Below are 13,164 nucleotides of genomic sequence, written 5' to 3'. Positions count from 1 at the left end.
ACCCACCGGACGAACTGCCTTCGTCCAGTCAAACCCCGGTTTTACATCGGTGGGATGGGTTCCTGAAAGGTGCGATATGAATATTGAAAGGACGTAAATCAGAGCAATGTATTTTTTTTTTCACCACCCCCCCCGCCTCGAGAGCTGCACGAAGACAACGGAGGGTCACGTTGACGCTGCGGTAATCCGAGACCTACACAACGTTCCATGAAACTACAAAAATAACCCAGCTCGACACTAGTATAGGGCAGTACACTTTAACACAAATCATCCAGGGTACAATAAGATACAGTACACTGAAAAAAAATCACCAACATTCTGTAGATAAATTATATATTTTTTACTCTATAGTAGAGTGCATTTCTTTACGGGTGACGTAAGGTAGTTTGTGTACAGGGTAGGTGGAGGCGAAGACTGAGAGGCAACGGATACGGGTGTAAGGGATGTCAGCTGTAGGAATGGAGATGGACAGTGGGTTAAGGGGCATGGAGAGGATTCGCTGCCAAGTGGAGAGGAACGGGCGAGGAGATAGGGGCATTCCGGCGGGGATCGGATCGGGAGAGGGCTGTGGGCAGGTGTGGGCTGGACAATGCCGTAATTATAATATTCAAACATGCTCAAAATGTCCCCCCCCCCTCCAATATATTGCTATAAAATAGATTTCTGTTAATATGATTGTGGTTATGGTTGTACTTTATTAATCCCTAATCTCTCCCATTACATACAATGAAACAAGAAAAGGTAAAAAAGAAAAAAACAGAGCAATGTAATACAATACACTGTTAGACATTATTATGAAAAATAAATAAAAGTCCATCCTATGTGTTAGTGCATTTTTTTTATATTTTAGGCAAGAAATGGCAGGAAATTCGTTTTCAAATTTAGATATTTTTTTCTGGGGGGGGGGGCCCCAGACCTCCTGAAAGATTTGTTCCCCCGCAATGTTGACTCCATGGCTACGGCCTTGGGGCTGGAGGTGAATAAAGGACGGATCCTCTCCTCGTCTCGGCTCTACTCTACACGGGAAATGACGGACGTTGCCCATCGCCCGCAACGCTGCAGCGAGGATGATCCCCGAGTCTGCACGGGTCTGCTGAGCCCCGAGCAGCCGACGAGTGATGGTTGGGAGTGTGGAGGTGATAGCCTTACACCGGGGTAAGTAACGATGCCAAATATTATGGGAGACGGAGAAAGAAAACACGGACACAGGAGCAGGTTTAAATCATTTTTATTTAATAGACATGATTCCTTGTAAAAATGTTTCAGTTTCGTTGCCAGAAAAAAGGGAAAAACCCTATTCTTACGGAAATTAATTTTACACATGATATTTCAGGCTGCATTTACAGTGGTTAATTGGTTAGAGTGTTTTCCAAACTGCACAGGAGTGACTTAGTAAGGTAACATTTGTTAGGACATATAGTACTGGTTCATGTGTGTGATCAGATTGTAATGTTCAGTTTTTTGGCAGAGTGAGAGAATGCAGGATAAATGTTATTCATAGGTTGTAAAGGGGTTTCCTTGGCAGTATTTGATGCAGGCAGGGAGTAATTAGTCTGAGCAGATAGATTCATCTTCTTGGTTCTTTCGGTAAAGTCACGTAGAAGGGAAGTAATAAAATAATAAAAATAAACATAATAAAATAATTCTCACGACGTTTCGGCTACAACGCAAGCAGCCGTCTTCAGGTGAAGGTGGAGAATGAGACACTACCAAGCTAGCTTGGTAGTGTCTCATTCTTCACCTGAAGACGGCTGCTTGCGTTGTAGCCGAAACGTCGTAAGAATTTTTTTATTATGTTTTATTTTTATTATTTTACTACTTCCCTTCTACGTGACTTTACCGAAAGAACCAAGAAGATAAATCCCTGCAGTCACGAAAGCTTTAAGCAGATAGATTGTTTGACACTGGAAGTGTATGAACAGGTTCAGTGTTTCAAGCAGAGTGGTACAGTATGTAGGCCACTCCCGGCCACCGCGGTGTCTCGGTGGTGGTCGTGCTCTACCTCTGCCGTGCACTTTCAATGAGAGAGAGAGTTCCCCATTGATGAACCTCCTAAGACCCCCATATTTCTGTGAGTACGGAGGCTGCTCGTCTCCCAGGCATTTACCCTGCTGCAACTAGTGACAGGCGCGTGTCTTCACTGCATCAGAGCCCAGGGTTCTGATGCTGTAACCCGCTCCTGAGTCTTGCTCAGGGGTCTGAAGCTTCAAGTTGCTCCTGCATAAGCTGTATGTTGACTTATTTTTCACGGTACATAGCAAACTGCGGTTGGGTGACTGGGGGAGACGCGAGTGGGTTGGTTAATGTGATGGTGTTGTGATTGTTTAGTTTTGTTCTTATTAAAGTGTTGTTGGTTAAAAGTCGGTGGTTCCTCGATTCGGTTGACTGTGCTGAAGAGTGGCTGCGAAGCTCGGAGCGAGTGGGCTGGACTGCTTCACGAGGGGTTTGGAGAGAGGTCATGTCGAATCTGACGGACCTAAACCTCACAACCTCCCCTTCTCTAACCCCTACACATCCCTCTATTATGACCACGTCCGCTCCCCTACTCTTGCCCATCCCCGACGCGCCCCTCTTTCGTGGCCACCTACCCTCCCCTATGCCTCATTCCACTCCGTCATCGTGTTGTGAACTATGCGTTTACAGAGCACCTTGGGGTAAAGTGTTCTCTCTCTGTTAACATAAATATATACTAACTAGCTGTACTACCCGGCTTCGCCCGGGACTTGTATCTACCACGGCCGGCCGCCTTTGTCTCCCCAGTGGCGATGTTAATACGCTACAGCAGTTACTCGTTTGAGGCAGAGTCGACCTAGGGGAGGTTCAAATAATCGTCACCGGTGGTGGGCCGTGAGCGGGAATCGAACTGGGTTCGCCGGGTTGGTAGCGCAGCGTAGCGTTAAGCACTACACCCACCGCTCCTCACACACCACACACGCACAGACACACACACAGACACACACACAGACACACGCAGACACACACAGACAGAGACACACACACACACAGACAGCACGCTAACCACTACACTACCGCTCCCCACACAGCACACACGCACACACACAGACACACACACAGACACACACACACAGACAGCACGCTAAGCACTACACTACCGTTCCCCCTACACAACACACGCGCGCGCGTCCATAGGTACACATACACGCGCTTGCTGCAGACACACACGACTTTCAAGGTGCGTACGGCAGTAAACGACTGAAATAATAAAGCGGCAATGCTGTGTAAGGAACGCCTTAGACCCGCATTACACATTTGTGTAATGCGAGCGTAAACACACAAACACACACAAACACATACACAATACACACACACATACATGCAGACACACAGACAGACACATAACACACATACATACACACACATACAAACACAGAAACACATACACACATACATAGACACACACATACATACACACAAACACATGCACACACGTACATACACACATACATAGAGACACGCAGACATACACATAAAGACATACAAAAAAACCCACATACATACACACAAACATACACACAAACACATACATACATACATACACACATACATAGAGACACACAGACATACACATAAACACAAACACACATACACATGACCCGGACTTGGATCCACGATGCCCGGCCGCCTTTGTCTCCCCAGTGACGATGTTCACACACGACAGCAGTTACGCGTTTGAGGCTGAGTGGACCTAGGGGAGGGCCAGGTCCGTTTCAAATAATCGTCAGCGGTGGTGGGCGTGAGTTGGAATCGAACTGGGGTCGCTCAAGCAGCTTAATGACTGTTTGTACAAAGAACATATAAAGAATCGATTATAATAACCAGGCAAGAGTCCACATTATAGACTGCCAGTACACGCACTCAGCTTCATAAGCAGGCTAGAGTGTACATGATAGAGTGGCAGTACGCTCACCGAGCTTAATAAGCAGGCTACAGTGTACATGATAGACTGGCAGTACGCTCACCCAGCTTAATGAGTATTTGTACAGTGAACATTAAAGTAATCGATTGTTGGCGCGTTGGGTTTAAAAGTAATATTAATAGCACACATTGTGGTGGGGGTGTAGTGAAGAGTAGGAAAAACTTTGATAAATTTACCTCAGAGTGGCGTGGTGGGTGTCGAGGCCTAGTAGCGTGCAAAGCCTGCGGCCTCGCCTAAAATTGTCGGCTTGGAAGAGGCAGGGTACGGGTGGCGTTCCTTCCCCCCCCCCTAGCGCTCCAACAATACTGTGTAATGGCTATTATTTAATTAAATACGGAGCTTATGAAAGTGGCGAAGGCGTGGCTAGCTGTTGGCAGGGGCAACCGCCGTCCAATGAAACTGCAGCCCTTGGCGAAGGCGTGGCTAGCCGTTGCCAGGTCCAATGAAAGCGGCGAAGGCGTGGCTAGCCGTTGCCAGGGGCAACCGCCGTCCAATGAAAGTGCGTATGGGCCAAAGTCCACACACACACAGACAGACAGACAGACATGAACGATTTTATATATATAGATTAGGTAATCCAATTCTGTTGGCCGTTTTCTTCACAGACGAAAACGCTGCAGTGCTCAGCACATTCAGCAGAGGGCAGCACCACTCCACTGCCCTATCCATCCTGCCATGTGAGAGTAACGTCTGACCAATCAAACCAAGAGTTAACGTTTTTTTTCTGAGCAGAAATTGAAGCAAATTTAATTACAGAACTATAACGATGTTTCGTGTGTGCCTGTGTCTCTGTGGGCAGCGGTAGCGCGATGTGCGCCGAACCCTGTGACCCAAGTTTGATTCCCGCTCACGGCCACGACCACAAACAAAAGTAATAGCATTGATCTAAACCAGGTCCTGAACCTCCCCTACGTCTACTCAGCCTCAAATGACTACCTGGTGTGGGGTGTAAACATCGCTACTAAGAGACAAAGGAAGTTGGCCGGGCATGGTGCTGGCCACCCACCCCCTCGTGTCGCCCTTCACAGGTGTTGCTCGCTAACAGCACTTGCACTAAGAGACTGTTCAAGGCAATACGGGGGATCTCTCTGCACTTAGGAAGCCGTTTCAATCACAAATCGATATACGTGAGAGTCTCTGGGTCTCGGTGGAAGTCTATGGGTCACTATGCGAGTTGATTGGTATCTGTGCGAGTCTGTGTGAGTATACGAGTCTTTGCCTGAGTCTTTGATTCTATGGGTTTCTACGCGAGTCTACGGGTATCTGCGTGGTGAGTCTGTGGGTTTATATGCGGGTCCGTGGGTCTCTGTGCGAGTCTATGGAACTCGATATGTGAATAAGTATAACACGTAAAAACAAAGTTTTTCACTATAAATCCTTTATATGCGTGGCAGCGAACTTAATATAAAGGATTTAAAAAATATATATGCCTGTGGAGGCCGCGGGGATCGATCCCGCGACCTTTGGCATGGGAAGCGAGGGCGCTACCAACTGCGCTACTCCACCACGGCCTGTGGAGGGGTTACGCTCTGGGATCTTATACTGTGACGTTCAGCCAAAGTGATGAATGAGTTCTATTTGAATATATGTAAAATAAAAAATGTTTGCCTAAAAAGTATAAATTTTTGGGAATTTTTTTTACGAACATTAATTGTCTGGCACAACGAGTCTGTGTGGAAAATGTCAGCTCGATTGGATCACGGGAAGTGGGTTAAAAAACGACCGAAAGATTTGCACGGTCGTAAGCAAGCAAGCACGCAAGCAAGCAAGCAAGCGAACTTAATCTTAAGGATTTAAAAAGAGCTTCATAACTCATCCCATTCCTCCTTCAGTCTAAATAAACATTCTTATTCTGACATTAATATTTCATGCCACTATGTTCACTTTATAGCCAAGTTTGATCACGGACACGTGCCATCTGAACTTAGCAACTCAATCCTTCTGAGCCCCTCCAACCGACCATGAATACTGCACAAGAAAATGTAATCCACATGTCTTTGTAAGTATGTGGTTGTTGTGTGATCATTGATGTTAGATCTATGGGACCCTGTTTGCCAGTATCACGATGATGAAACTATGAAAAGGCTTTAATGACCCTATCTGGCAACAATACAGGAGATATTAAGATTCATAATAATCGTTTTTGGGTTAGATCGCGTTATTTATAAATGTGTCGTAACCCTCCACCACCAGACAAGGCCAATCAGCAAAAAAGTGTCACGTTGAAAAAAGACAAATAGTTCACATCTTTCGCCCACCGGTGTGTTGAAGAGTGAAACTACAACATTTACTATTTTTGAGTATGACGTTTCGCTGGTAATTGCGATTTAAAGTTATTATTCACTTCTCAGCGGAAATAACAAAGAAACCCAAAGAAAGCAACAGTTGGAGTAACATTCCATCCCGGGCGTCTCGACAGGCCCCTTCCGATCTTCGTCCCATCCGCGGGCGCCCCCACCTACAGTACGACAAAGGCCAGCCACCGCAACGCCCACCGCCCCGCGCCCCTTTCCCCACCGTCGCCACCATTCACCCTCGCAACGCTCCTTCGCATCGACCTACCCCCCCCGTGTCCGGGCGTTCCTCGCCTGCACACCTCAGTAGGCCAGTTAAATACACACGGCCACCCCTCACGTCCCTTCCCCATACCCACGGGCCCTCCCTACCCCACCCCGGGTAGAGGCCACCTCCACTTTACGCCCACGGCCCTGTGTCCCAACCTTGCCCGGTCCACTTCCATCACCCTTTCCAGCAACCTCCTTGCCCATTGACATACCCCCACAGGCAGCACAGGGGACCCGTCCAGCTCCTTTTTGCGCGCCCCCCACAAAGCCTCTTTCGTCGCACCTATTACGGCCCACGCCCGATCTCTGTCTCCCTCCCCCACCCCCCTCAAGGCACCCCACATAATGTCCTGCTCAGTCACCTGCGCCGGGTAGTACCGGTTCAGCAGCGGGCCGTTCCTCCTCCATACCTCCCGCGCAAAGGGGCACCTCACCATTGCGTGTACCACATCCTCATCCTTGCCGCAACCTCTCGGGCATTTGGGGGAAGTTTGCTAATTGGCGGGCGAACATGAAGCTCCTTGTCCCTAGCCTATCCCGCACCGCCAACCATGGCAAGTCTCTTTGCTCATTTGTGAGCGCCTTTGATGCGGTGTTCTTCCATACTTGCTGGTGTACTGCTCTCTTTACCCCTGCCACCTCCTCGCAGGGCTCCCCCTCACTCCCATTCTGTCTAGCACTGCAAAGACGTACTCGTGTGAGAGCCGATCGAATGCCTTTTCCAGGTCCAGACTTAGGAGCCCCAGGGGGCACTCTCTCTCTCCCTCCACCTCGATCGCCTCCCGCAGTAGCACCAGTGAGTCCGAGATCTTTTGTCCCGGCACCGCGCATGTTTGGTTGGGCTCGACCACCTTTCCCACCACCCTCCCCAAGCGTGTCGCGACTATCTTTGCCATGATCTTATAGTCCGAGTTCAGAAGCATAATTGGCCTCCAGTTTCCCAAATCTCTCCGGTACCTCTTCCCCTTATACATCAGTGTGATGAGCCCCTCACTCGTGTCTTCTGGCACCAGGCTGCCCTCCAGCGTCTCCCTGCACATTTGCAGCATAGTCTCCTTCAACAAATCCCAAAAAGTGATGTAGAATTCCGCCGGGATTCCATCTAGTCCCGGTGTCCTGTTCCTGTTTTGCCTTCTCACCGCCTCCCCCACTTCCCCCATCTGGATCCTCTCTTTCAGCCCCTCTGGGTTCCTAACTTCATGTATCAGCTCTCCCAGCAGAGCCTCCCGCATCCCCTTATCCGTTTCCTTCCTCCCATACAACTCCCCATAGTAATCCCTCGCTATCTCTATCATTCCCTCAGTCGTTACCTGCCTGCCTCTAGTCGGGCTCACCAATTCCTTAACTGTGTTATCTCCTGTCCTGCATTTCTTAAAGAAGTATCTCGTACACTTTCCCCCCTCTTCCATTGCCCTGACCCTTGCCCTGTATACCAGCTGCCTGGCTCTCCTCTCTAATACCGAGGATAGCCTCCCCTTCAACCTCTCTATGTCCTCGCCCACGGGGAACCCCAGCTCCATTAATCTGTACTTCTTCTCGATCCTGGCATTCCATAACTGCAGCTCCCTCTTCACGCTCCTCCCCCTGCTATATGTCTGGAAGAGAGCCTTTATCCTGCCCTTCACCATACTCCACCCTCGTGGCGAAGCATTCCTGGAGGGTCGTCCAGTCTTTGTACCGCTTTATGAAGTTCTCCACCACCTTTCCGTCTGCCAACAGGCTCACAATCATCTTCCAGGTCCCCTTCCCTATTTTCAGGCCGCCTGGAATACCGAGTTTTACCTTTACCAAATTGTGATCTGAAAGGGGGAAGGTTCCAAATCCGCCCCTTCTACCCTCACATCGGCAGACACAAAAAGGAAGTCTATTCGTGATTGCGTTCCACCGCCCTTATTCGACCACGTATATCCTGGTCTCATCGGGTGCACCTTTCTGAAGGCATCCGTCATTTCAAAGCCCTCCATCAACTCTTTCAGCTTCCGAGAGGATGGGTCAAGCCTCCTCCTCGCGGCAACCGATAACAAGTCTGTCAGGTGCAATGGGCAATTAAAATCGCCCCCCATTATGATCTGCCGTCTCGTGGCCAGCAGGGTCGCCACGTCATTCCACATGTCCATCCTTCCTGCACATGTCGTGGGGGCGTACACATTTATCAGTCTCAGTTCCGCATCCCCATAGGATACGTCCACATAGTGGAGACGTCCCGGGATCACCTCTTGGGACCCCGTTATTTGTATACCCCTCCTGCCTATGAGGGTAACCACCCCTGTGCATCGGTTTTCATTGCTCCCTGACCAGAAGTAGTACCCGTCCCAGCCCTCCAACAGCTCCTCCCGGCCCAGGGTATATGGTAGGTGAAATTCTTGGAGGAAGACCACCTCCCTCTTGGTAGCCTGCAGCAGTTGCATTATCGCTCCTCTCCTCCCCTTTCCCTTCAAAACGTCTCACATTCACGGACGCCACGGTAAGTACCATGTCGGGATGTGTCTCAGTCCGACTCCGCCCTCTCCGCTCGTCCTCCGTAACAGCTTTCGTTCGCCAGCTCCCGCAGCTTCATCTTGCCCCTTGCTCTCAAGGGTTTCCCCCTGTGCCGGCTCCCCACCATTTCCTCCATCCCCTCCCTCGAGGCCTCCGTGTAAGGCGAAGAGTCCAAGGGTTCAGGGCTGCCTGAAGGGGCGACTTTTTTTGGGGCTCTCTGTAGCTTCCTTTTCCTTCCGGCTGGTCCCTCCCATGTCTCGCTGCTGTCTTCCTCCTGCTGTCGTTCCCCTTTTCCTTCATCTTCCTCCACCGCCTCCGCCCAGTCTTCCACGGTCGTCTCGGAGATGCTGCCCATGCCGTCGCTCCCCTCCCCCACCAGCCCCCCCTCCTGCTCACTCGATGTCGATTCCTCTCTTTCCGCGGGCCTCTCCCCTTCTCCCGCTCCGCCCGTCGCCGGTGGCCGCTGCTCGGCCACCTCCCCTCGCTCCTCCCTCTCCAATTCCCTATCCAGCCCCAGTCTGGTCCCGCCCCCCTCCTCATCCCCCGCCCCCCCCCATACGCCCTAACCCTGTTGGCATACGATTCCGGACAGTTTCTGTATAGATGTTATCTGCTACCGCAGAGATTACATTATACCGGGACACTGCACTCTTCCACCACGTGGTCCAGTGCCTTGCACTATAGCAGACCCTCGCCTCGCACGCTGCGGCCAGGTGTCCGCGTCCGCCACACCTTCTACACAGTTTGGGCTGTCCCGCATATACAACATATCCCCGGCTGCCTCCTATATTCAGGGCACTCGGGATGTGTCTCATTATTTAGCCCCTGTCCATATCCCCACAGAATCCCTCACCTTCTTACAGCCCGACAGTCCCGTGCAATGCTGTCTCAACCAGACCTCCGAGTCATGGTCGTGTAGAGCTTCATTATATAGGAAGACAGTCACCACCTTCGTATCCAGCTCCGATAGCAGCTGCAACTTCATTGATGCCAGCGGCTTCTCCTCCACCTTCTCCTCGAAGCGGGTCAAGAATCTCTGTAGCAGGGGGCTCGAGTTGAAACTGACATCAAAAGCCCTCCCTCCCGGCAGGGTTATCAAGCAGTACAGGTCTGTTGGCTCTATTTGTAACAGGCCCATCACTATTGACCGTACAAAGGTCGCCTGGTCGATGGTCACCTCCTCCGCCACCTCGTCCTTCGCCACTCTGACGCAGTTATGTCGTCTGACGTGAGGTGGTGTTAGGCTCGCCCCTGACCCACCTCGCCACCCCCCCGCTCGTTCCCGGGGCCTCCCAGCTCCCACCGGTCCAGCGTCCACTGCCACCTTCTCCCCCCGGGCCTCCCACTTCCCCAGGGTTGCTAGCATCTCCCTGGCCTCGTCCCCCACCCTCCGCTCGGGGGCACCCGCCCCCCTGCCCCCCGGCACCATACCTCCTCCTCCTCGGCCCCCCTCGCCCACCACATCAGCTCCCGCCTTCCCCTCCATTTCCGCCACCCGCCCCCTCTGCCGTGCCTCCGCCACCCTCTTCTCAACCCCTCGCCGTGCCTCCCTCTCACCTCCCCCTGCCGCCGGCAGGTCAGCCTGGTTGCTCCAGTCCCCCCCGGTGCCACAGGTGGTGTCGGTGGCCCTCTGCTCTCTCCGCGTCTCTGTCTTGCCTCCTGCAATCGCCATCTGGCCAACTCGGTCGTCCCAGGCTCCCTCAGCAGTGCAGGTGGCGTCCATTGCTCTTGGCGCTTGCCCTGCCTCCTTTTCGTCTGCTGCGACCGCTAGCTGGGCGGCTCGGTCGGCCCGCTCTCCCTCGGCAACTCGGGTGGCACCCGTAGCCCTCGACTCTCACCATGTCCCCTCGTCATCCGCTGCGACTTCCATCTCCACGCTCCAGCAGTCCCAGCCTCTTGGTAGCGTGGTCATCCCTGGCCTCACGGCCAGGGCCCTCGCAGGCCTCGGAGCTGGTGGTTAAGTCCCGCGGGTGATCGCCGTTGCGATAGCAGCTTGAGGTCCGGATGGGCTGGAAGGATCACCTAAGTGCTCCTGGTGTCTCCTCTGGCAAGCCAGGATAGTTGCACCCCTCCTCATCGGGCAATTCGCCAGAATGGTGAGGCTCTGCTCGTGCTCCTGGTCTTAAATAGAGCAGCAGCAGGGTGACGTAATCATTTAACTCATCAGGTGCAATGATTTGAGGCAGAGGGGGGGGTTATTGTAATTATATACTAGATTGGTAATCAGTCAATTGTGTACGATGTGAATTGTAGATTAGTATACAGTTGTAATGTGTGTTATTGTAATATGCTACGTTAGTAATCAGTTAATTAGTATTTGTTTCCCTATAAGGAATTGTAATATGTATTATTTAATAATACGCTTCCAGGCCACATGAAGCTTGTAGCTGTCAGAGCAATTAAAGTTATTTCTGTTTCTCTCAATTTCAATGGATTATCTAATTAGTCTTTGCCAGTAATAATTAGTTTTACACAACACTTCAACGATATCAAAATCAATTGAGTGTCCCTGTTGGCAAGCATGTTCTGCCACTGCTGACAGTTGTGTTTGAGATAATTTAATATTTATTTGGTGTTCTTTAGTCTTACGCTGGTGTTACGCCACGTCTGTCCAATATAGCATCTGCCACAAACAATTACTCCGATATACACCTTCTGTTTATAATTAAGGTAATTCGTCTTTAGTGCAAGTTACTAGTTTTTGAATTTTGTGTACTGTACCAAATCTTACTGTAATGTTTTGCTTTTGCAAAACACGGGCTAATTTGTCAGTTACTCCTGAGATATATGGTATTTTAATTGTTTTAACAATCTGATCGCTTTCAGCAGTGTCGCTTTGCGATCGTGATTTGGCATTTAGTGCTCTGTTAATTTGAGCATTATTGTAGCCATTCTGTCGTAATGCTTCTTTAACCTGTTTAATTTCTCTCACTAGACTTTCACCATCTGACACTGTTTTAGCCCGATGTATGAGCGTCTTGATAAGAGAGAATTTCTGAGCTGGGTGATGATGCGAATCTGCATTCAGATAGGCATCAGTGTGCGTTTGTTTTCTGTAAACGCTGTGTTATTTTACCATTTAGGCCATGTCCAAGCAAAATATCCAGGAACGGGAGTGTGTTATTCACCTCCATTTCCATGGTGAACTGGATGGACGGGTTTTGTGCATTGAGATGATTTAGAAAATCGTTAAGTGTATCTTTACCATGTGGCCAGACAACCAAAGTGTCATCCTCATATCTAAACTAAAATTATGGTTTACATGTGCTCGAGGCAAGTGCTCTTGTTTCAAAGTTTTCCATTTACAGATTTGCTATAGCAGGAGATAAAGGAGAGCCCATTGCTGCTCCTTCCCTCTGTTTAAACAAATCACCTCTCCATGATATTGGTCGCGAAAGCCTATGTGTTAAACAGGTATTAAGATGTTCAAATACCAAATAGACAACTCATCCAGTCTGCATTAACCACACATCAGGCTTGTGGTAGACCATGCAAACAATCAGGCTTTAATAATAATACTGTGCGCATTGTCCTTGGAACTGATTGGCCAACACCACAGCTAGAGCCCCCTTTATCGCCTTGTCTTCATGTAGAGATGAAAATAGCGTATCTACGGTGTATATGCCGACTGCAACTTCAAATGGTAATGGTGTGTGCACGAACCTCTCGAGGGAGACGACGGAGAAGCAGGCCCTACAGAACAGGGTCCCGTCTAAGAGAGGGAGAGGGGACGTGCCGAATTAAGGGAGTGAAGGGGGCTCCGCAGGACATGTGACGCTGGCTCCGGTTCCGTCTCGAGACACCAAAGAGGGGGCGTGGCCAGAGGTGGAGCGAGGCCACGCCCAGGAGGATAAGAGGGACGGGGGGCAGAGCGATTGTGGTTGTCTGGCGGGGGAAGCTGATGGTGCGGCGTTGCTTGAGCGTCGGTCGCCGGGGACTCAGTTACATAGAGAACCTTTTGTGGGTCTAGAGTAACCCCGAGTATTGTTAAACCGTAGCCTGTTCAGTTAATAAATCGTGGTGCCTCCAGATTTTTGTGTGCCTCGTGAGACACACACTACATTTAAATCGGTTTTAGACCAGAGAACAATGGCGAAAGAAGAACAGTACAAGGACAACGCAAACAAATATGTTTTATAATACTGTATCCCGTGTCCTTGTATTGTTGGGCTTCTGGTATTGTTC

The sequence above is a fragment of the Lethenteron reissneri genome, chromosome 27 (assembly GCF_015708825.2).
Source record: "Lethenteron reissneri isolate LAM-NWPU_2019-01 chromosome 27, ASM1570882v1, whole genome shotgun sequence".
NCBI lineage: Eukaryota > Metazoa > Chordata > Hyperoartia > Petromyzontiformes > Petromyzontidae > Lethenteron > Lethenteron reissneri.
Note: the sequence above shows the minus strand (reverse complement) of the source record.